Consider the following 25,621-nt stretch of genomic DNA (forward strand, 5'->3'; position numbering starts at 1 on the left):
CAAAATTTACATTATTCAGAGAAGGCAGTGTTGTTGTAGTACTTGAAGATGTCAAGTACTTAAGGGGGTGTGTTCCTGCGACTGTATCTTTAAGGGCTTCTAAGTTCCTAAAATTGTAATAAAGTGTCTAGTTCCATACTCAGAACAGCAGGAATTTTAAATATTGCCAGTCTTATCATATTTTAGAGATAAGAAAATGAAGGTCAAGAGCCATTAGTGATTTATCCAAAGTCAGAAAACAACTCAACAGCAGATCAAGGGAATTCTACTTCAGCTCATTTTAACTCCACATTCTTGTATCTGCATGCCTTTCAAAGGACAACTCACTGTTTGTTTTTTTAATAAAGAGTGAGCTCTGAGAGAGGTAGTGCCATACTGGGCAGCTCAGCGTGGCCAAGTAATCCTAGAAAGGCTTTACGGTTTAGGGAGAACTTGACTAAAGGGTAGCATTTAGGTACATGTAGCAGATCAGGAAAGCCCTTATAGGTATGGAAAATAGTAAGAACCTATGAGGCCTGAAAAAGCACGTTGTATACAGAGGCCACTGGGGAGAGTTGCCTGGCTATGGCTATGAGAAATAATGCACTGGAGATTGTACAAAAAAACATGTACATTAGTGAAGGCCAAATTTTAGATAAATCCTTTCGAGTAAATTTTGCCTAATGCTATAAGAGTTTATAGTTTTGAAAGAAAGACTGACAAGTTCTTAATAGATTTCTTTTCTTTTAGGCTGACTCCATGCTTTACACATCTGCCAAATTAATCTTCCTAAATAGAACTTGCATTGTTTCAGTCTGTATTGGAACACTCCCAAGTCACTGCAGTGTCTATAATAAAAGCAAATTCAAGATCTGCCACAAGGTAAACTTCACCCCACCTCAGGTCTGCTTCTTGATCTGATCCCTTTGCTTCAGCCAAAATGTCCTATGAACCATTTCCAGAACTCCTCCTGGAGTGCTGGGGCTTCCTAGTCTAGAATAATAGACATCACCGACTCCACTCATCACATTGTTTCTAAACCCCCTTTTCAAAACCCAGTATAAACTCTTTCATTTCTATTGAGTCTTCTTTCATTTTCCCTAATCTTGGATGCTTTCTCTTTTGGACCAAGAAAACAACCTATCACTGTAAACTCATATGCATTTTTCAGTACTGCCATGTACGTAATCTCTTTGAGGACAGAGCACCTGCTGTCCTGGATGAGCTAGTCCTGAAGCAGAATCTCAAGAGGGCTGACTGGTCAGGCACTTACACACTGCAGACATCCTTCCTGGTTAATGCCAATTGAGTATCTGTTAATAATAGGAGTTCAGAGTCTACTTGGAGCAATGAACAAATAAATTCTATTTCTTAAAATGAAGAAACTACTATTGAAAGTCTCAGGATACAACTTTTCCTTAACAGAATGTATGTTTAAAGGATTTGTTACTTCACAGCATACTTTTTTTTTTTTTCTCACATGAATGGAGTTCCAACTTAATGCAATATCTGGCCCAGAATGTGAGTATTTTTAAAGATTATTTTTAATTTGATAAGTGATAATACCGTGTGTATTAATTACCAAGCAGCATTCTAAACATGTTAAATGTTTAATTTTTAGCAAACGAATGCGACAAGGAATATTATTATCTTTACTTTACAAATGTTAACCTAAGGCACAGAGGGGTTAAGTAACATACCAAAAGTCACACAGATAGTGTGAGTAAAAGGCCTAGGCTTTGAAATCAGGCAATCTGACTACACAGTCAATGGTGTTAACCATTACACCATGTTATCTCTTTATTTTATTTTATTTATTTACTTTTTTAGAGACAGAGTCCTGCTATGTAGCCCAGGCTGGCCTTGAACATCTGGACTCAAGCAATCCTACCTCAGCATCCCCAGTGGCTGGGACTACAGTCTTGGGCCATAGTGCCCAGCTTATTTTATTTCTTAAATAAATTTCATTGAGATACAGTCAGGAATTTTAGTTACACACAATAAAATGCACCCATTTAAGTGTACAGTTTGATGACTTTTGACAAGTGTATATTCCATGTAATCACCACATTAGCAGAATATTTGGAAGTTCTATCAATTTCTCTCCCCCTCCCCAACTTGCAGTCCCAGGCAACCACTGATCCATATTTTGCCAGTGCAAACCCTTATGGTTGCTTTTTCTAGAAATTCATTTTTTGTAGAGATGAGGATCTACAGCTGTGTTGCCCATAAGTGTCTGGCTCTCCAGTTCTCAGCCTCAAGTGATCTTCCCGCCTCGGACTCCCAGAGTGCTGGGATGTATCAGGTAGATGAGCCACTTGTTGCCTGGCCTATTATGTTTAATGAATGGCTCTAGTCAAAGAGTAATAATATGTTAATTAATTGATGAAGTTCTAATTTATCAACTATTTTGAATTAACATGTTATGTACATTTATGTACAAACCTGCTAGCTGGAAGAAATCTTTGCCTACCCCAAAATAACAAAGATTTTCTCTTAATACATTGTAGAAATGTCATAGCATTTGCTTTTATGTTTAGCCCTTTAATCCATTTTGAAGCTGTCAAATGGTTTTCTCTAAGTGATCGTACAGAGTTTACATGTCTTTCCATCACTTGGGATATCCAGTTCTTTCAGCATCATTTGCTGGACAACCTATCCTTTCCACATTGAAAAATGTTTAGTTTGCTTTTCTTTGACAGGGCAAATGAAGGTATGCATTTCTCATATGCTTATTGGCATGTATAGATCTATCTTTATGCCAGTACTGTATAATAATCTTGATTATTGTAGGTTTATAGTGAGACCAAGTAGAGTCCTCTAGCTTTTTTTTAATTTCAAAAATTGTTTGCCTAGTCTATGTCCTTTGCACTTCCGTATAAATTTTGGTTTTAGATTGTCAATTTCTATAAAGGCACTTATTGGGATTTGGCTTTAATGATATTTATAGATAAATATACAAAGAATGTATGTCATAACAATCTTAAATTTTCAAATTGCTGAACATGATGAATCTCTCTATTTAGGTGTTTTATAAGTTATCTCAGAAATGTTCTGTGGTTTTCAATGAATAAGGCTTGAAAATATTTTGCTAAAGTTATCCGTAAGTGTCTCTCTCTTTCTCTCTTTCTCTTTCTTTCTTTCTTTCCCTTTCTTTCTTTCTTTCTTTCTTTCTTTCTTTCTTTCTTTCTTTCTTTCTTTCTTTCTTTCTTTCCTTCCTTCCTTCCTTCCTTCCTTCCTTCCTTCTTTCTTTCCTTTCTTTCTTTCCTTTCTTTTCTTTCTTTCCTTCTTTCTTTCTTTCTTTCTTTCTTTCTTTCTTTCTTTCTTTCTTTCTTTCTTTCTTTCTTTCTTTCTTTCCTTCTTTCCTTCCTTCCTTCTTTCCTTCCTTCCTTCTTTCCTTCCTTCCTTCCTTCCTTCCCTCCCTCCCTCCCTCCCTCCCTCCCTCCCTCCCTCCCTCCTTCCTTCCTTCCTTCCTTCCTTCCTTCCTTCCTTCCTTCCTTCCTTCCTTCCTTCCTTCCTTCCTTCCTTCTCTTTCCTTCCTTCCTTCTCTCCTTCTTCTTTCTTTCTTTCCTTCTTTTCTTTCTCTCTCTCTTTCTCTCTCTTTTGTTCGACAGAGCCTCACTCTGTTGCCAGGCTGGAGTGCAGTGGTGTGATCTCGCCTCACTGCAACCTCTGCCTCCCAGGTTCAATCGATTCTCCTGCCTCAGCCTCCCGAGTAGCTGGGATTACAGGCGGGTGCCACCACGCCCAGCTAATTTTTGTATTTTTAGTAGAGATGGGGTTTCACCATGTTGGCCAGGATGGTCTCGATCTCTTGGCCTCGTGGTCTGCCCACCTCGGCCCCCCAAAGTGCTGGGATTACAGGCATAAACCACCAAATATTTCATATTTTGATAATTGTTCATCATTAGAAATAAAATTAATCTTTATAGTATTGACTTGTATCCAAGTGAAGTCACAAATTAGTTCTAGAAGCTTTTCTGTGCATTTTTGATCAATGTCTATGTATATACTCCAGTTATCTGAAAATAAAGTGAACCATGCCCCTCCTTTTCATGTTTTTTTCTTTTTCTGGACTTATTTTATTGGCTAATATTTCTCATTTAATATAGAATAAGAATGGTAAGAGTGGCAATTCTTGCCTTGTTCTTGATTTTAGGTGGAAAGCATTTACTTTTCCTATTAAGTATCCTTTAGCTTTCTGTGGACATCTCTTATCAGAATAAGAGTAGTCATTCATATTCTTAAGTTAATGAATTTTAAATTATGAATGGATGTTGAATTTTGTCAGATGCTTTTCCTATATATATTAATGTATTCCCTTTTCCCCCTGCTTAATCTTTAAATATGAATTTTACTTTTTACATGTAAAACCAAACTTGCACTCCTGAAATAAATATCCAATATGATGCATAGTATTACACTTTTTATACATTAATCGCATTGATATGATGATATTCGTTAAAGACTTTTGCATCCATGTTCATTTTATATTTTGCTCTGTATATTTGGTTTTCTTGTAATGTATGATCAAACTTCTTTTGACATTTCAGGTCTAGTTTTCTGTGTAAGTCGGAGTGAGGTCATTGTCCAAGACCTCCTCTTTCAGAACCTTGATTTTAGCAGTTCTTGGCAAAAAAGACAAGATTGAGGGTCTTAAGTCAAGCTGCTTAGATTCATAAGACACTGATAAAGTCCAAATTTATAACTTTTTAGGGACAAATTGTAGCAAACTTTGTTTGCTTCCCAAATTCTGTTTGCCTCTTCCTTGTGTTGACATAGCCTGTGTGGCTATGCGACTAGAGAAGCTGACCTACTCTGCACTAGAATTTGGGTCTATTTTAAACTTTTTAAGCCAAATATGATTGGAGCTCCTTAAAATCATATTGAAGAGCATTGGGCTGCAAATTTGAAAATGCCGAGTCAAAAGATAGAAAGACTTTAGTTCTTGAAGACTTTGAAGCATTGACTATCCACTTGTGTTGTTTGTGAGATAAATTCCTAGAATTTCTAAGCAATTGTTGTTTGCTTTATGTTTTTTAATGAAAAATCATAATTATTATAAAAATATATCTAATATAGAAGTAAATTTTGTAATCTTGCCACATCAATAAAAAACAAAGTAAAAGATTTGTTTTTATTACCTTTCAAATATTTCAGAGAGAGGGAGAGAGATGTATTAATGGGGCTTCTAGAATGCTGTGAAAGTTTGATGAATTGTCCTTTTACATTCTAGGGATACTGAAGAACCTGGAGTGGCAATCAAGAATTCTAAACATCTTGTCAAGTAGGCAATCAAAGAGACAAGCTGGCAAATTTTTCATCAGGTTCCTTCACCTTTTTTAACTTCATGCTGATCACACTGCTCCTTGCATTTGCCACTGCAAAATCAGCAGCCTCATTTTCAAAATACCCTTGGGACATGTTATAATTTCTGTGATTTCAAATCACCTTGCATTAGTTATATTTTGGCCTGGTAACACTCATGCAAGGGGCATGTTCATTACACCTGGAGAGGCTGAGAACTGACATTAGCAAGCCGAAGATACTGCTGACAGGAGCTTGTGAAGGCAGAGAAAGTACTAAAGAGCAAGTTTGGAGTTGATTATTTTGCACAAGAAACAAGAACAAGGGGAAGACTTTTGAGGAGTGGGTTAGTGAAGTAGCCTCCTACTGGGCTGTCTGCTTCCATCCTCATCCTCCTGTGCTCTATTCAACACAGCAGAGAGGACGTTTTAAACCAGAGTCAGGTTTAGTCACTCTTCATGGCTTCCCACCTCATTCAGAGCAAAAATGAAATTCCTTACAGTGGACAAAGGTCTTAGGTGATCTGGCCCATTACTTTCCTTAATGCCTGCCTCCTCTCACTGAGTTCCTGCCACGGTGGCCTCCTTTTCTTCCCCAAAAAACTTGGGGCAAGGTCAGACATCAGAGTCTTTGCCTTTGTTGATGCCTTTGCCTACAAGCTCTTCCCCCAAATATTTACTTGGCCAGCATCCTCAATTCTTCTAAGTCTTCTGTCAAATATCATCCCAATGAGATTTTCTCCCCCAAATTGACACTTTATCTTCCATCATTGCCTTATTTTTTCATGTTACTTATCACATCTATTAAAAAATTTTAATTGACTCATTAAGAACAGAAACACAGGGCTGGATGCGGTGGCTCACGCCTATAATCCCAGCATTTTGTGAGGCCAAGGCGGGTGGATCACCTGAGGTCAGGAGTTTGAGACCAGCCTGACCAACATGGAGAAACCCCATCTCTACTAAAAATACAAAATTAGCCGGGCGTGGTGGCACATGCCTGTAATCCCAGCTACTCGGGAGGCTGTAGCAAGAGAATTGCTTGAACCTGGGTGAGCCAAGATCACGCCATTGCACTCCAGCCTGGGCAACAAGAGTGAAACTCCATCTCAAAAAAAAAAAAAAAAGAAAGAAAGAACAACAACATAGCCTATCTGAGAGTAGGGATTGTCAACAGTTTTTCTTCATGGTTCTATTAAGCTAAAGACTTAAGTGCTTAAAGGATATTAGCCTAATGAATGAAATAACTTGGACTCTGGAATCAATAGACCCTAGACTATGCCCTAGAATGAAATTTGGATTTGAAATTGAGTATTTCACTGTGTATTAAAAAACATATTCTACTTCAACTTTCATGAAAATGCTGGATTGAATTAAATTATGACTAATCCCAATCTCATAAATTTCTATTTATTAAAAAAACAAAAACTCTCTTTAATCTGTCTTTGCATTTTTAAAATACCATGGTGAATTACATTAGGTTTTCTTAACCTCAGCCCTGTTAACATTTTGGGCCAAATAATTCTTTGTTGTGGAGGTGTCAGAGGCGGTTGAACCAGAGCAACTCAATCTTGAATAGGAGCTGGTTAAAATAAGGCTGATACCTACTGGGCTTCATTGCCAGGAGGTTAGGCATCCTAAGTCACAGGATGAGATAGGAGGTTGGCACAAGATACAGGTCATAAGGAACTTGCTGATAAAACAGCTTGTTGTAAAGAAGGCAGCCAAAGCCCACCAAAACAAAGATAGCCAGGAGAGTGATCTCTGGTTGTCCTCACTGCTCATTATATGCTAATTATAACACATTAGCATGCCAAAAGTCACTCCCACCAGCACCAGGACAGTTTACAAATGCCATGGCAATGTCAGGAAATTACCATATATGGTCTAAAAAGGGGAGGAACCCTCAGTTCTGGGAGCTGCTCACCTCTTTCCAGGAAAATTCATGAATAAACTATCCCTTGTTTAGCATACAATCAGGAAATGACCATAAAGGTGGATAGCCAGCAGCCACTGGGGCAGCTTTGCCTATGGAGTAGGCATTGTATGATGTTTAACTATGCATTGTATGATGTTTAACAGCATCCCCAGCTTCTACCCACTAGATGCCAGAGCAACCTCTTCCCCCAATTTGCGACAACCAAGACTATCTCCAGACATTATTCACTTTTCCTGGAGGGCAAAATTGCTCCCAATTGATAATCATTGATGTATGCAATTTTAGTATATACCTACCTGAATAAAGGGTGATATTTTTGATATAACATATGTAATTGAGTAGAAATCATAGGACTCTCCTGCTTACTTTATCAACCCTATAGAGAGCACCTCAATCAAGCCAGCATTGTTCACCTAACTGGTAGCTAGCTGTATGTTACGTTTGTATATATATATATTGTATATACATTTGTATGTACATATGTTACATATGTTAAAATAAAGCTGAAGAACAGAAAGAAAATGGATAGCTCTTTGTTCAACGCCTTAGAAACTTTGCCCCTGTGGAGTGTTAATAGAATGCTGAGACATCTTTTTCTGTAAAGGGACTGGGCAAAATACTAATAAAAATGACAATGTGCATTCCGCCACACTTTATACAGGTGAAATCCGATGAAAACAAACAATGCTTTCTTCACACGGAAGTGGAATCACAAAAGGAAAATAGGTAACCTGAAGCCTGTGTATAGAAGAAAGGAACACAGCTTCCTTATTTAGTTATTTCATTTGAGAATTGTATGTGGTATGTGTATGAAGGGTTTGGGAAGGGGGATAAACTGTATGTGTGTAAGTGCATCTCTGATGCTGTTCCTTTTGAAAAGCTTGATTGACTGCTTGATTGAGTTTGTAGAGCCACCTGTTTGGTTCCAGCTAACTTCTCCAAGGGACATTTCTACAGGTAGCAGTCAATATAAGAGCCCCAAGTCCCTAAAAACTACTTGCCACAAGACAATGCTTCTAGTTTGGGGGTTTAAGGATAGTTCTAAGTAAATACGTTGCTTAATAAATATTTGTCAAATTGAAATGAACGGATGTAACCTCAGAACTATGAAAAATGCGAGTCTCTTTTACAAGCAATTTGGGATGGACGCCATCAAATGATAAGCTGAGCAGTAAAAGTAGGTAAAAGGAACTAACCAAGGAGCAGGAAAAGCTGATAAGTGGCAGAAAATCTCGAAATTTACATTTTGAAAATGTTTGGGTGAATTTGTGTAATACGTCTTAATCCTTTTACACAATACTTTTATCTCATCTATATCATAAATATTTACCTATGCATTGCCTTAGCATCTTTCCTCAATTGAATGAAATGAAAATTCCAGAGAGATGCAAAGTCCAGCCTCCAAGTTTTACAAACCTCAGAGTTTGAGCTACATTGACGAATCCTCTAAATTCTTGGGTGTCAAAGGCATGTTACTGAATAGGTTGCTAAACGCGCCAAGGAAACCAAAAAAGGAAAGAGCTCTCCCTAAAGGTAAGTAGCACTTAATTGGGAACTTTCAGACGTCTGTCACTCTGTGACAATTGAGAAAAAGTACTTTGTACATTTTGTGCTTTGCAGGTGAGATGTGACTGACAGCTGGGTAACTGCCTCTGTGTATAGGGAGGGCTTTCGTGGGTGGAAGAAGAGGCTGGTTTGAAGAGAGTGCTTTTTCATCCTGAATATCATTAAAGGATTGTGGGGGGCCAAAACTGTAACCTAAAATGCCATCAATTGTCCATTTAAAATATCCTATTTGGCAAAGTGGCTTTGCACTCATCTGAAGAATAGATCATGGGTGGAGTTTGGAAAAGAAATGTTGTGTTTGGTCTCTGCTAGAAACAAAACAAGGTACCATCTCATGGCCTCTTGGTTCAAATCCGTTTTCTTTCTTGCTCCGCGGGGAGAGACTGCCCCTGGAGTATTCTGCTTTTAATAAGCTTCCCAATCAGCTCTCGAGTGCAAAACGCTCTCCCTCCCTCGCCCAGCCTGCGTCCTCCTGGCCCGCTCCTCTCATCCCTCCCATTCTCCATTTCCCTTCCGTTCCCTCCCTGTCAGGGCGTAATTGAGTCAAAGGCAGGATCAGGTTCCCCGCCTTCCAGTCCAAAAATCCCGCCAAGAGAGCCCCAGAGCAGAGGAAAATCCAAAGTGGAGAGAGGGGAAGAAAGAGACCAGTGAGTCATCCGTGCAGAAGGCGGGGAGAGCAGCAGCAGACCAAGCAGGAGCTGCAGCGAGCCGGGTACCTGGACTCAGCCGTAGCAACCTCGCCCCTTGCAACAAAGGCAGACTGAGCGCCAGAGGGGACGTTTGCAACTCAAAGTAAGTGAGAGGAATGTGCGATTTCTCAGAGGGCTCTTCGATCGAGTTTGCCTTCACCTTGTGCCACTTTTCTGGGTACCAGCAGATGATGGTGGTAGGAGTGAGAGAGGCTGTCCGGTGTCTTTGCTGATAGGACTGCTTTCAAAACTGACTTGCTCCAGAGGCCAAGGGAGGCGTATTTTGGGGGTTTCAGGTTAGGTTAGTTAGGGTGTGCTTAGGTAAGTGAAAGGAAAGAAGTTTTTGTGATGTTAAGCGTGCATTTGGACCGTGTTCCAGTGGTGGGCTGGAGAGTGCATCTTTGCTTTTCGTAAAACCTGGGGCTTTAGTAGGTGTGTCTCTGGCTGGGTAGTTGGAGAGAAAGTACGGCAGCCTGAACAAGCAGCTCTCATTTTCCCAACCTCTCTCTGATTCTCTGATTGCCCCAGGGCCCGCCAGCCCATGACTCTTAGCTGGCATTTCTAGGTAAGCGCTGGGGGTTTGTTCCTCCCAGTGCTCGCTGACATGGAACCTCTCTCACAGCACTAGTGGCACCCGTCTTCCCACCTGACAGCCCAGGAATGGTTCCAGAAATGGTTAGATCCGAAGTTTAGAAGACACACCTGGAGTCCCGTCTCTCGTTTGAATGCAAATTTAAAGAACTTCCCTGTACATAGACCCATTCAACTTTTAATTTGACCCCCATAAATTTAGGACATATTTGTTACTAATTTACTAGATTTTTAGAGTTTCTGAGTTGTTGTTTCTAATAAGTTAAGAAAATATTTTTTGAGAGGAATATATTCAACTCCTTTCTTACTTAATAGATGTAAAGTGAAGCCTTCTCTCTCCTCTCCATACACACACACCCCTTTCTCCATGACATAACACAACACACACACACAGGAACACATACACGCAATTTATATACACTCTAGTGTTAACTCACCCTTGTGTCTGTTAAGAGCTGCCTTGTAAGTCTGGGGACACATTTAGAAAATAGGAGGGGTAGGGGTCCTAAGAGGAGAAAACATTAAAGCTCCAGTCCTTCAACATTTCTCATGTTAAGAGTTATCAGGCATTTTGCTTTAGCAGCCTGAGAAAGGGGTGATGTGTGCATGTGCATGTGCGTGTGTGTGTGTGTGTGTGTGTGTGTGCTGGAGAGAGGGGTATGGGAGGAGATTCAGGAATTACCAAAAAGAACTTTTGAACTAATAACATAATGAAGCAATTTTATGATCGTAGGCAAATGTGGAATTGATGAAACAGCAGGGCCCATGTTCGCCCCTTAATTATCTGGGAATGCGTTGATATGTAGGAATATTAACAGGTAATGACAATGAAACAAAACAGAAGTCTCCCAACGCAGAAAATAAAGCTGTGTTTTCCATCTTCGTTATGTTTCCTTTTAAGTAAATTATGCACTTTAAAGGCCAAGTCATTTAAAAAATATAGTCCAGTTAAATTCAGAGGAAATTTGAATTTCTTTGCTTCCTTTGGGACATGAGTTATTTCAGACTGGCAATATTTGTACTCTTTCATTGAAATTAGAAGGTGAGATTTTTAAAAATTGTATTATTTAAAAAAAGAACAACTCTAATACCATTCTTTTGTGCTTTAAGAAACTTGGGCCTTAAGTTCTCTAATTGTACTTTAAATGCATAGAAGGTGATCTTTTCTCTGCCACTGCTCACTGGTTCCCTTTAGGACATCTTTTTCTGCATTTAGTGAAAAGCCACTATAAGGAACTCCCACCTGAAGCCACATATAACAGCATTAGGTGCTGTGTTCCAGCTGTTTGCTTCTGGATGCAAATGCATTATGTTCTCAAAGCTAGAGCTTGAGATAAATAAAAGCCCTATTAAATATATGACTTTTTAATTATCTGACTTTAAATGAGATATTGTAGAGAATTAGAGTAATAAGGTATACCTAACTATACTTATAGTCTAATGTATTATATATAATTCTCTGTTTTTTAGACCTCTTTCCATGAGATCATGAGATTTGGAATAATAAACTTATTAATTTATTGATATTTTCCATGTGCCTTATTTTGGCTTCACTTATAGCAACACCTAACAAGATCTGCATTTTCATTGTTTTTTAAATTTCAGTCAAGTCAATGGCCTGGTTTAAAATTTCATAAAACCTAGTTGTTGAAAACAACAGAGAGAAATAAGATCCCCAGATAGTTGAATCATTTTTTTAAAATAAAATCAATCTTAGATATCAAATATTTCAACTTCAAATATTTTATTTTTCCTTTGAAGATATTCTTGCTTTCTCACTTATATGACATTCTCACATGAATTCTGATCATCTTCCCATTGTGATGTGGTGTTTTTAATTACTATTCAAAACTTTCCCACAAAACTGAGTTTACCTGGCTCGTTGAAAATGGTGTGATAAATTAACAATAGATTGAAGGCCTGAAGTCTAAATTCGGAATAAAAATTCCAGTTCTCTAAACGATTATGCCTTTTAATATGGCAGCATAATGATATGGGGAGTTGTTCCTGACTTCTCTCCGGAAGGAGGTGTCCAGACTGAAACCACCCAATGTGATGAGTGCAAACGTCCTCCACACCTGAGTGCAACTCGGCCCAGTTTGAGATGTGCTTTTCTCTGGAGCATGAGGCTGAGTGGGAGCCCTCCAATGGCCTTTGTTCCATGGCTTTGCTAGTGATGTTGAGTTGGGCTTCTTCACAAGGGTGAGGAATGTTTTTTCCTCTGGCTTCTTTTCTAAATGAATAATCGAAGAGATTTTGTCTCCTTCTGGCACAAGGTCATGTCACTGCTGTGGGAGGGGAGGTAAAATGATACTCAGATATGAACCTTTTTTTTTATGAGCTAGGCTTGCTTTTTTCCATCCAGAGTCAATTGGCTTAAGTGGAATTTGGGCCATGGCCTCATGGAAAGTTGTCTTTCCTTCTGATGTGTATGGACAATTCAAGTTTCCACCCACTGGGCAATTTTTCCATCCACTTCAAGCCAGTCTAGTGTGCGGCATAGTTTTCATGGTGTCATTAAAATATTTCTAGATTATAAAATATAACAAGCCTCTTTTTTTTTAAAATCTATTTTGGCATTTAGTAAATAAGAGATTAAAACAGTAGCTTAAAAGGGTAGCTATGCTGAAACATTATCAGAGGGTATTATAAACATGGTAATATTGTGGACTTAATTATGTAGATCACATTCACCACAAATCCCTATTTCTTCAGGGTAGACAAGGAATACAATGACTCCTTCATGTTTGAGATATTTTTAGAAATAAAATTTAATTCCTTTTTCTAGGCTTTATTTATTGAACCATTTTTTTTCATAGTGGTTTAGATAAAGTGATATCTCAAACAGAAAAAACATCATATCCAGTTTTCTAAAAATAGAATTCTTAGATTTTTTTTAACTTCACACATGGTGTAACAAAAAATCAATTTCTGTATACTAATCTTGAAAGAAGTGAGTCATAGTAACTGATAATTGGGCTCTTAATTCTAAGAATTGCTTTTAGCAAAAGCCAAAACATCATTTTAAAACACAAATAGCATTCTGGATCTCTAACCCTTTGCTCCCTTTTCTTCCTGCTTTTATGTTGACCTATTTCTCCTCCTTTCTCTCATTTCTCTATTAATTCTGTTGCCACTATTTCCCACCCAACAGGTCCCAGAACGTCTTGCCCAATTCCCTCTTGCTATGATGGCATACATTTCTCTATGTACAGATGTACCAGCAATGTTTGTCCATATGTTGGCATTCTTGGAAACTTGGACCTTCCTAGCTGGTGTTTTCAACTTGGACCTTCCTAGCTGGTGTTTTCAATGCCCTCTCTACTGATTCAGTGGTATTTTCCCCTTTCCTTTTTTGACTCAAGACCCTGGCTAAGGGTCAGCCAACATTTTCATCGCTGCAATGTGTTGATCTCATTCTCTTCTCAGCTTCCCAGTATCAATGTAGCAGTGCAGCTAGAGTTACTCATCTCCATCACATCCTCTTGGGGTCCTACTCCAACAATACAATTTTTCTTGCTCCTATGGCCAGCCAGTTTAACAATATTTATTGTATGTATGTTGGATGCCTAATACTACATTGTGCTGGACAAAGTAGCATGTTTAAGAAATAGAACATGGTGTCTGTCTCTATGGTTCGACAATATCTAATACTTTGTGTTTGGTAAGTGATGTGAACTTGTGAAATTCTTTATTAGAAATGTATTTAAAGGAGATCTCAATTAAAATCCATTATGCCGTCACCCATCTCTGGAAAAGATGCTTTAAAAGTCACAGGTTGCTAACCCCAACCTTTTATGATTATCTCATAACCTCCTTGATATGTTATTATCTTAATGTTTTCCTAATTTCTTTGGGCACTCCTTTTTTCACCTTTTGTTTTGCTTTTTTTTTCCCTTGTCTTCCAAATGTGTACATTTATTTCCAAATATTTCAGTTCCCCGCCTTCCTCTCTCCTCTCCAAATGCTTCAGTATTGTCACAACTGTTCTTCGAGCTTTAACTCTTTCACAAGGAAAATTCTCAAATCTGAAGAGAATTGGAGGAAGATTCTCTCTAATGAGCTCTAGACTCACATTTTTAATATTTTTTCAATGAATACTGAAGGAAATCATTCGGGCACAATTCTATTTGGAGGAGGAGATTGAAGTAAAGGACTTCTTGTTATTTTATTTTTATCCCTACCAGATTTTTATGGATAGTGACCGCCGTACTCTATGGTAGGTGGTGTGATGAGGGACACAGGACAAATAAATATGTCTTCAAGCAGCTAATGATCTACTCAATATATTCGTAAGAATATTAAAACACTAATTACTACAACACAAGTTAGAATAAGATATGTACAACTGTTGCCCTAAGCAGTTCCAATGTCAAAGGGATCATATTTTTATGAGAAAAAGGAAAGGGGAGCTCACAAAAGGCTAAATGGTACCCAACATCTATTTCAAAAGCATTATGTCTGTTAATTCCTTTAATGCTGTTTATTCTGGAAGAGAAATTGAACTCCTAATTCCTTCGTGTTTTCATTTCACATTTGCCACATAACGTAGCAGAAACAAATTACTGGAAGTGACATCTTAAGAATTCAGACTGAGTTTTATTTAGAATCAATACAATTTTTAAGACATGGCACTCACTGTAGATGTCATTTTCAGGAAAATTTATACCAGACGAGAAGAGTGTCCTTTAATGAAAACATATACATGAAGGAAAAGAAGGCAAATCCTTGTACTTCAGCTGTAGAATTTGGATGAAATCTTGAGTCAGAAATTGAAGGCACCAAAGGTTTTCCAAGGCAAATGCCCCTCTAGGTGGAGCTGTATTTCTCCCCTTCTCTTTTCTTCAAAGTCTCCCCATCACCCCTTATAGTGACTTCAGCTCCTCCTTTTTCACCATTTGACACCAGCCCCACCCCATCCAACCTATGTACCCTATTAAGGCAGAGGCTGTCTCTCATTCTCTCAAGAACCCTAGCATATTTAGCATAGAACCATTGAAGATGGCAAATGAACGAGAAAATAAATAGGCAGCTCTAAATGCCTTTCATTCTCTTTGCCCATGTTGTTCCACCTACCTTGACCGTCTGTGTTCTATGCCTAATCCCCTCGCCTTACCAAACAACCTGGTGCCTATTTCCTGTTTAAGCCCAAGCATTCCCATGCTCAACATTGAACCTCCAGAAACTTCTCCCACTCTCTTTCCTTCACTCTCTTCATTCCAAATGTCATATAGGCTTGCCAGTTCTCTAGAGTGTCTTCCTAATCATATTTCACCTTGATAATTTTAAACTTTTCATAGTTTCTGATTCAAGACTACCTCCAGAATGCAGAAAACTTTACTTACCACTTCTTTAACAAACCATGTTATTCAAAGTGACAAAGCTAGTCATTTGAAGCATTATTTTCATTATAACTTCTATGTAGCTATAAGGTCTTTTTCTCAGAATGTTTCACATTTATTTTTTCATCATATTTTTGTAACTCTACTCAGGTAGACTGAGTGGGATTTTTAAAAAATTGATACAGAAATGCAGGCTTAGAGAAGTTAAGGGGGCCACATTCAATGACATACAGATATGAAAACAAAAGTCTTAAAATTCCTGGTTTGAGTTTATTCCTCGGTAATATAATGCCATCTTTCTTAGGCTAATAAATTGATTTTATCTCCCATTTGTCTCTCATGTCAAACCCCAAGTCCAATGTATGTACAGTTAGAGGTCAAATAACCTACAGAAGCAGTTGCCTGTCTTCAATGTTTATCAGATTAACTAGGGTCATGTGTAGGTGCCAGCTGCCTGGAGCCCATCTTCAGTGGTTCTGATTTAAGAGGTGGATTTGAGAAAATTGCGGACACCACCTGATTTGTTATTGACTTCACTGAAGTTCCCTTAAGCGTAAACTGGACATATGACAGGGCATGTGGATACAGATGATACATTAGAAAAGGTAGCCTTGGCCAGGCGCAGTGGCTCACGCCTGTAATCCCAGCACTTTGGGAGGCCGAGGCGGGCGGATCACGGGGTCGGGAGATCAAGACCATCCTGGCTAACATGGTGAAACCCCGTCTCTACTAAAAAATACAAAAAAAATTAGATGGGCGTGGTGGCCTGTAGTCCCAGCTACTCGGGAGGCTGAGGCAGGAGAATGGCGTGAACCCGGGAGGCGGAGCTTGCAGTGAGTCAAGATCGCGCCATTGCACTCCAGCCTGGGCAACAGAGCGAGACTCCGTCTCAAAAAAAAAAAAAAAAAAAAAAAAAAGGAAACGGTAGCCTTGGTGGCTCAATATTTGAGCTGCAAGGTCCAAAATATTGAGGTATAAACCACTACACTTCTTAGTAGCTCTGTGACCACGAGCAAATATTGTGGTCTTCCTTATTTCAATGTTTTTATCTCTAACGTGGGAGCACATACTTACCTTCTAGGACTGACGTCTGAATAGTAATGGAGAAAATCAATGTGAAGTACTGAACATACAGTCTGATTGCTGGGAGTGTTTGAGCAGGAAGGTGAAAATGATGATCATGGTGAAGCAGCACCAAATGCAAGTTCTCACTTCTTCCCCCTCCTGAATTCCTTTTCTTTCTCATGCCCACTTGGCATCTGCAACAAACATACAAGCAAAATCCTAGGCGGAATTCCATGCTTCTTGAAAGATCTCGCACCTCCACATGCTCATACCATTTTCTTCCTTCTTTCTAATTGCAGATTGAAAATCCTTTCTTCTGGAAGGAAACATATGGAGCATGGAGCATGTGATCATGCTCAAGGCCTGGGGGTTGGGCAGGCAAAATCTGCAATACAGACTCTTTGACCTTATGCTTTCCCATAAGGTCTAGGAGAGCATTTTGCATATAGGAGACTCCCAATCCAAGAGACAGGCACCTTATTGCTGACCTTAGTGATGCTCATAACCACATTCTCTCTGACCCCTGCTGATAGAGGCTTCAGTCTAGAGAAGGAGTTAAGGTTTGGAGTCAGGAACCAGCATCTCACCACAGTCCACCTGCTGTTTGGTATGGGCTGTTGAATGTGTTACTGAATCTCCTGGAATCTTAGGTTTTTTAGCTGTAAGTGAGAAATGATGATGATGTCACTTGTTTTGCCAACCTCATAGGTTGGTGGTAAAGGTCAATGGTCACGATGTAACGTCTGTAAGCTCCAAATTGTTATACTGAACATGAACTGAACTTAATAAAGTCAGTGGGGCAAGTTCTGCCTTTCTGGTTCCCCAATCCTGCTGTTGTCATTGTCATTTTCTCAGGACACCCAGAGATTGCCTCAGATGCCTGAAGGTAAGTTCGACTGACAAAGTGAGGAGGAGGTAAGATGTGTGACAGGAATGAAGAAAAAGAAATGAGTCATACTAAAGAAAAAAAAGCAAGAAGACATCTTAAATGAGGCTAAACTGAAACAGGCATGCTTTCTTTTACTTCAGATCATGTTATAGTTCCTTCTGGAGTGTCTTAAAAGCTACATGTCACTTTTTTTGAATTGGTTATTCTCACTAAATATAAGCTTTAGTAATTGGCTAGCAGCAGTTCATTTACATGATTGCTGGATAATTGTGCTTCTCAAACTTTCATGTGCTTACCAGTCACCCAGGGTTCTTGCCAAAATTCAGTAGGTCTCCAGTGAAATCTCAGAGTCTGCTTTTCTACCAAGTTCCCAGGTGACTGCAGTGCTGCTGGCTTGGCGACCTCTCTTTGAGTAGCAAGCCACAACAGTTTAATTCAACAAACTTGAGGGAATAGGAGACAAATCAGAACTCTCCAGTCATGATGTCCATAGCTTAATAAAAATGATCAGGAGCATTGTCAGTAATGCTTCTTGCTATATGCAAAATCTTCTCAAACTTACATCTTTGACCAAATAATATTTACAATGTATGATTATTTATGAAAGAAAATTGCGGACACCACCTGATTTGCTATTGACTTCACTGAAGTTCCCTTAAGCGTAAAAAGACCCTGGCCAGATGTTGCACTTGGGCCTCCTTCCCAGTGCTTCTGCTGGGGTCTTTCTCCGAGAGGGTGTCAGTGATCCAAATGTTGCCTTCTTCATTTGCTTTAAAAGCTAATGAAAAGTGTTTAGAAAACTTCATTCTTAATATGAAAAAGATATATGTGATATGTTGACTTAGTGTTAGAGTCTTCCCTTCTTTCACATTTTAACTCCTATAACTGCATTAGACTCTTTCCTTCCATACCATAATGGAACTAGACCAGGAATCATCCATCTTTGTGACTTCCTTGAAGACATTGGGCTGCCCAGAGAAAGAACCAGGGCTTTTTGCTTCAGAGTCCAGATTTAATTAATAAGGAGCATATTGGGGTAACAGTCTTAGGTAACGGAGAAAATCTTCACTGAGGCTAAAACAAATAGAAGCTATCTTAGTCTGTTTTCTGTTGCTATAAAGGAATACCTGAGGCTGGGTTACATATAAAGAAAAAAGGTTTAGTTGGCTTATGATTCTGCTGGCTGAAAGTTTCCAAATTGGGCATCTAGTGAAGGCCTCAGATGGCATCCACTCAGGTAGAAGGTGAATGGGAGCAGACATCACACAGAAAGAGTGGAAGCAAGAAAGACAGGAAGGTACCAGACTCTTTTTTTAACAATCAGCTCCCAGGGGAACTAAGAGTGGGAACTCACTCACCCACCCTCCCAAACCCCACCAGGGAGGGCATTAATCTACTCATGAGGGAATCCACTCCCATGACCCAAACTCCTCCCATCTGGCATCACCTCCAACATTGGGAAGTCAAATTTCCTCATAAGGTTTGGTGGGGACACACATCCAAACTTTAGCAGAAACCACACAAAACTTGAGAACAGTGTTTTCATAACGGCTTTCCTATTTGATGTGAATATGGCTTTTTTCAAGACATAGCCATGGCATCATTGTACCCAGCAGCAGAATCATCTCTAAGGTTTTAACATATGGTGACCCTCATTTGTGAGCTTACGAACATCAGATCGTTGACTTAAAAAGCGTATCTTGCATCTTGAAAGAACCTGATTTCAAGGGTCAAGTCAACTCCTCAAAAAATATTTATTACAAAAACAAATTGCCTTCTCTGTGCAATGTATTTCTTTAGATACGTTTCAAGGGATTCAAATGAGCAAGCCTGAAGCTGCTAGAGGAGAGAAACGGGTAGTTTATTAGGCTACTTTTAACACGTGTCTATGCTTATATCTTGAAACAAAAAAATAAAGCCCTTCTTCCCCTTATCTTTTCTTATTTACAATATACATTTCATTATTGAATAATGCCTCTGGGAATATGCAGAATCTCAAATATAGCTCAATGTAGGTCAAATGTGTGAAAAGTTTGATTAATTTTAACCATGTGAAAAATAATGAAAGTTTTTTTTTCCATTATGAGGTTGCTTATTAGGAAATCACAAATGTACCTGAAGAAACACATTATTTTTCCCATTCTACAAAAATACATGTTCGTGGTACAAGATATTCAAATTTTATAAAAAAGCAAACTTACTTATAATTCTTAAAATAGTCTCCACTGTTAGCACCCTGATACACCTTTACAGTTTTTCTGATGTAACTTTTAAAAATAGATGCATAATTGGGTGTCCTGCTTTTTAACAGTGTTATTGATGCATGCGATATATCTTAACAGCTATGCACATGTTAACATGTGCACTTGATTCTACCAAATGAACCAATTAAGATGGAAATTCAATTTATTTAGCTTGATATGGGTAAATTAGAATCATAAAAAATGCTAAGTAAATTAATGTTATGAACGCTCATAAAAGAGCCAGCACTGGAAAAATGCAAACAAACAAACATCTCATAAAGCAAACAAACAAATGCAAATCTTTGTCCCTGCAAAGGATGTGCTGTTTAGATGGGAACAAATAATCCTGGGGAACTTAGTGTGTACCAATTAAAGGTCAAGCTGAGTACACATTGTCTTTCTTTCTTACCCTAAAGGACCCTTCCGTATATCCAAGGGTAAAAGTCTCCCCAGGGAAGACACAGCTGCCTGGTCCCACCCAGGTTGGATCCAACCTCTTAGCTCCTCTCAAGAGCCTGAGAAACTTGTGAGTTGCTGTGGGGCCCAAGGGAGTGGGCCTGATGCACTGCAGGTGGGTAAACTGCAAGATCAGCAAACCTCTTTGATGCGTTGTCGCTCCAGGGCTTGGCATCCTTCAGGGAGTTATTTGCTCTGTTATTATTTGGAATGACTAGTGAACAATTGGCTTGAGTTTAAAGTGAGTCAGATCAAATTTGGGTTTGACCACCACATTCCCGATCGCAGAGGAGGAGTGAAAGTCAAATGCGTTTAGTATCTGTGCCAGTATTGGGATTCCCACCAACTTTGGCCTGAAGTGATTTTTTAGCCTTTTTAAATTGCTGCTTTTGTCTGATGGTTAGGGAATTACAGTTGGCCTTCTGATACGTGATATCTGGGGATTTGAAGATGTGCTTCAAGGCTGTCATAAGTGAATTTGGTTTGGAGAAGCAGATTAGAAGCAATTCAGCACGAGTAAGTGGGTAGATGTGGATTTCTACCAATTTCTCTCTAAACAGACAGATCCACTTTTCTGAAAAGCAGGCTGACTCTGTGGGTTTCTAATGTCTTATCCAGTGACATTCCTTCACAAGATGTTAAATGGAAGCCCTTTATATCAAAGGCAGCAAGACCAATAAGACAAAAGAAACAGCATTGGACTTGAACTGAGGCTTTAGAGAAAACATCCAAGAATTCCATTGATAGAAGCCCTGTACCTGAGGAGAGGAACTGCAGACCTCACAGAAAATTCTATCAGATAGCATTGAGGCTTCTGCCACTAAAAAGGAAGTATTAAGCATGCCATAGGGCCCTTATGGCCCATCTGGCTGTCATGGTGTATCCTATGGAGATTCCTGTAGGGTGAATTTGCCTTCTTTGTTTTCCACATCTGCTCGGCTCCAGGTGCATCTTGCCATAAAAGTCCCATGAAATCACTCCAGCTCTGTGGAGCAAACCTGGTCCTCTTCTTGTTCTTCTCAGAGGGAGTGTTTCAAGACAAAGTGGTATCTGCTGTTCTAATGAAGAGTTCCTTCCCAAAACAGGGCCTGAAGAATCTTGGGTGCAGAGTCTGGAGTTAGACAGTCTGGTCTCTGAAGCCAACTCTTCCATAAACCTTTCTACCCTCTAACACATTGTTTTCATTCATGCATTCATGTCCTCCCCACCTTTAGTGGCAGATCATGAAAGCAGGAGACTGAAATGTGCTTTTTGTGGGCTAGAGCACATCAGGGTTCCTTCAGCCAGGGCTTTGCTGCACACACGCCTTCTAGATTTGGGGGCTGGTTTTCTGCCTTGATTGCTATTTGCTGTAATGTGTGATGTTCAACATTCTGTTTCAGTTCAGAAAAAGTTTAGGTTTGGTATTTCTCTCCTTCTCCTTCTCCTTCTCCTTCTCCTTCTCCTTCTCCTTCTCCTTCTCCTTCTCCTTCTCCTTCTCCTTCTTCTCCTTCTCCTTCTCCTTCTCCTCCTCCTTCTCCTCCTCCTCCTCCTCCTCCTCCTCCTCCTCCTTCTTCTTCATTTTTTTTTGAGACAGCGTCTTGCTGTGTTGCCCAGGCTGGAGTGCAGTGGTGTGATCTCAGCTCACTACAACCTCCACCTCCTGGGTTCAAGCAATTCTCTTGCCTCAGTCTCCCACAGAGCTGGGATTACAGGTGCATGTTACCACACCTGACTAATTTTTGTATTTTTAGTAGAGATGGAGTTTCACTATGTTGGCCAGGCTGGTCTCAAACTCCTGAGCTCGGGTGATCCACCTTCCTCAGCCTCCCAAAGTGCTGGGATTATAGGTATGAGCCACCGCACCCGACCGACTAGCATTGTTTTCATTTGGAGGTTTCCATAAGAAGCTACTTCAATTGCTAATCTTGCATCCCTCTCTTTTATATTTAAAGGAAGTAACTATATTAATTTTGAGTTTCACTGGCTATGTTTCTTGTTGCTGAACCCCATTGTTTGTTCCTACGATTGTGTCTAAGTCCTTCACTTTACCACTTCCTGAATATGCATTGAGTATGGATATTCCTGAAAATGATTGAGTACCCACTATATGCCAGTTGCATATAGTACTCAATCCATGCTTATTGTTGCATAGAATTGTAGTAACCTTTTACTAGTTTCTATTCCTCTCTGTCCTATGTCTGGACCTCCAGAAACTCTGGCAAGAATTAATATTAACTGGCTGGCCTAGTGCAAAATTGTGACATGAGTAATCATTTTCTTTGGCATCTCCAGCTTTTTTCTTCTGCTCTGTCCTTTGTACTTAGAGGATGGTTCCATCATCAGTGCTCAGGTACCTGGAGCCAAGCTTCTGCTGTTGTCTGAAGGAATACCTTGTCCTCTACCTTCACCCTGGACAGTGGCGTCCCTAACTTCCCTTGCTGTGTTCTGAGGACCCATGGCAATAAGTCAAAATCAAGACCTGCCAGCACCTCTAAGACGTTGTTCATAGGAACTACTAAGAGCAAGGAGACTTGCTCCCTTATCACCAGCTAGTTCTAGAAGCTGAAGACCTTGCTTTCTGTTCTTATTATTTCTCATCATTTTAAATTTCTGAGCACAATTCACCAGCATTAATAGTACTGTCATAATAGCTACTACTTATTGAGTGCTTTCTATACAGTGGGTAGTTCAATACTAGAACTTTACATTCAGTGCTGGGTTAAATGCTCCCAACAGCCCTATGGGGTAAAGGCTATTTTTCTTCCTAAATGAGGGAACCGTGTCTCAGAAATAACTTGTTCAAGATCAAAAGCTAGTAAAAAATAAAACTGAGGGTGTAGTGCAAATATTTCTAACCACAAAATTCTTAAATGTCATACTCTTCTACCTCCATTCCCCTATTCAATGTCAAGGGTCCAGGGAGTACTTGAAGATATTTTGGTTCACGATTCCTTTCTTCTCTCTAGCCAGTATCCAGGAATAGTTCTTCACACTATGTCATTTATTTCTACCTCCTTGTAATCAAGAGATTACCGTGTTTTGGATAAAGAATGCTGCCATTAGATTGCCCTCCTTGATTGCATATGATTGTTTCATTCCCATTGTTTTCTCAAATACCAGTTTGCCTGGCATGGTGTTTCAACATGCCTGCATTGAGGAAAGGGACCGCTGGGAGTACAAGCAGGAGGGTGTCTAGGAGCTGCTCAGTCTGTTTCTCCAGCCTGCTATCACCTGACTAAATTGTTTGTTGGATTGCTGTGTTCTATCCTGGGGGGAGGCCACAATGCCGGGTTTGTTTGTGTTGAGAGTCTCTGGCTTTGATTAGCAGCTAGCTCCAGTGCAGCTGAACATACAATAGGGACCAAAGGATGGGAAAAAAAAATCCTGCTACAGTTTCCCATTGGAAAGCATTCACTGTCAAGCTTGGACATCCAACAGTGGGACACAGATGAACAGAGGCTGGGAAAGGTTAGGTGATGGATTCTCCATGCCCTGCAGCCTGTTGTGTGTGATAGGTCATTCCTTTACATGAGCGTTAAGCCTCTATTTCTCTAAAATGTCTTTTATGATTCAGGTTTGAGACTGGTATTGATGTAGTTTGACAAAGGGCAAAACCTAGAAAGCTGCAAAGCATGAAGGAATCCCAGGATTACAACAGCTAGGGCAAAAGCAGTGAAAATGATGCATCTATCTTAAAGGACTAGTCACACAGTCAAATTTATAAAAAGGTCTTTAATCTGGCAGCATGGAAGAAGTTAAAATAACTATGACTATAATTCTACAGCTGAAACAGGGAAGTAAGACTTTTTATTTTGTAATATAGTTAGTGATTTCCTTTACCGAACTGATAACATAATTTATATTTTTTCTCACTGAATTAAACATTAAATCTACTGCAGGTACCCATACCCACCATCCAGTAGCTGAATAACAAGGTGTCTACCTGAAGTCAAGAGTCTCTCATATATCCTTAGAGGGCTACTTCAGTTGTCCAGGATTTTTAATCAATAGAATATCTGTCTGAGACACTGGGCATGTTCCAACAAGACGCTGTCCATGATCCTGGCCTGTAGGCATCTTAGTTGCATCCTCATAAACGGGACAAAGCAGACTTAGAGCTAGAAAATCGAATATGAAATGAAATGATAAAAGAGTGGTTCGGTGGGTTTTTTTTTCAGAGAAGGAAGACATTCCAGTCTGGAGCAGAAAAGGGTGGCTGCATGTAAAGGATAGGATTTTCTTTTCTTTTTCTTTTAGAGATGGGATCTCGCTATATTGCCCAGGCTGGTCTTAAACTCCTGGCTTCAAGTGAGCCTCCTGCTGTCACATCCCAAAGTTCTGGGAAAGGGTAGGATTTTCAAAGGCAGAGTTGCATTGTGTATGGCAGAAAGTCATGAGGAAAGCATCTCCGGTAATGCATGAAGAAAGAGGGAAGCCAAAGAGATGATCCAAGGCAAGACCTCAGAGGTAGAAAACAGAAGGGCCTGATTTGTGTAGAGAGTGAGTGGCCAAGAGTGGAAGCGAGGGTTAGAAAAAAAAAAAGGAATGATAGCAAGACCCTTCAAGTGGAAGCTAACCTGCCTGAATTATGTCAAGTTAGATGGTAAGGAATCACTGAAGGTTCTCCACAACAGAGAAGAAAAGAATTGGTAAAAGTAAGGCATAAAAAGATTATTTTAAAAGAAGTAACAGATCAGAGGTGGAGAGAATCAGTTACATTTTAAAAAGTAGTGCTTTGTATACCACCCCCACTCTACCCCTTGATCCTTTCACATTCTGGAAATCCTGTGCATACTTCAATGTTTTGCTTAAATACCGTCACCTCCGTGAAAATTTTACCTTTATTCCCCTAGTTAAAATGATTACTTACCCCTTTCTCTGTTTCACAACTTTCTATGGTTTTCCTTTTATAGTCATTCATTCATTCATTCATTCATTCATTCACTTAAAAATATGCAATGAACACAATGAGCTGGGCTCTATGTTAAATATCAGGAATACAGAAATGAATACTTCACAGTCCTTGTTTTTGAATCGGACATCTAACTGGGGGGAGCAGGCAGGCACAGGAACAGCTAATCAGTGCAATTTCAGTGCAATGAACTAGATATGCACATATGAAAGCCCATTGGAGAGACATTTTAGTCAGCTGAGGGTGGATTCAGGGGAGGCTTCCAGGAGGTAGTGTCTCCTGACTTGTGTTTAAATATTGAAAAATATAAGGAAGAAAGTGTGAGTTCTGGTAGAGGCAACGGGGTGAATGCTTACTCATTCTTATCTTGTAACAGTTACCTTAAATGACTATCTCTCCCCACTTCACTATAGATCTCTTAGCCAATACTTTATACAATAACAAATGAATGAATAAATAAGTGAATTGCTGATGCCTTGGTGTAAGTAGGTAGTTAAGACGGATTCTTTCTGGACACACCATGAGGTGAAATAAAGGCTATCTGTAGTCTAGACATTACAATGGGAGGTGAGTACATGAAGGGTGAGTAAAAAATGAGATGTTGAAATTGATCAATTTGGGAGAATTCTAGTGCCATTGATAGAAAGGGGAAATCTAGACAA

The 25,621-nt window shown here is 39.5% G+C and overlaps 1 protein-coding gene across 2 annotated transcripts in view; it reads left to right on the top strand.

The window, feature by feature from the left end:
* Positions 1–9,160: 9,160 nt before the first annotated feature.
* The window catches only part of PTN (pleiotrophin), a 112,615-nt gene continuing 96,154 nt past the window's right edge, over positions 9,161–25,621 (top strand). For both annotated transcript variants that reach the window (XM_003896649.4, XM_009203925.3), the window contains exon 1: positions 9,161–9,582. The gene's annotated coding sequence lies outside the window, so the exon portion shown is untranslated. The remainder of the gene's footprint in view (positions 9,583–25,621) is intronic.

This window comes from Papio anubis, chromosome 4 (genome assembly GCF_008728515.1).
Source record: "Papio anubis isolate 15944 chromosome 4, Panubis1.0, whole genome shotgun sequence".
Lineage (NCBI taxonomy): Eukaryota > Metazoa > Chordata > Mammalia > Primates > Cercopithecidae > Papio > Papio anubis.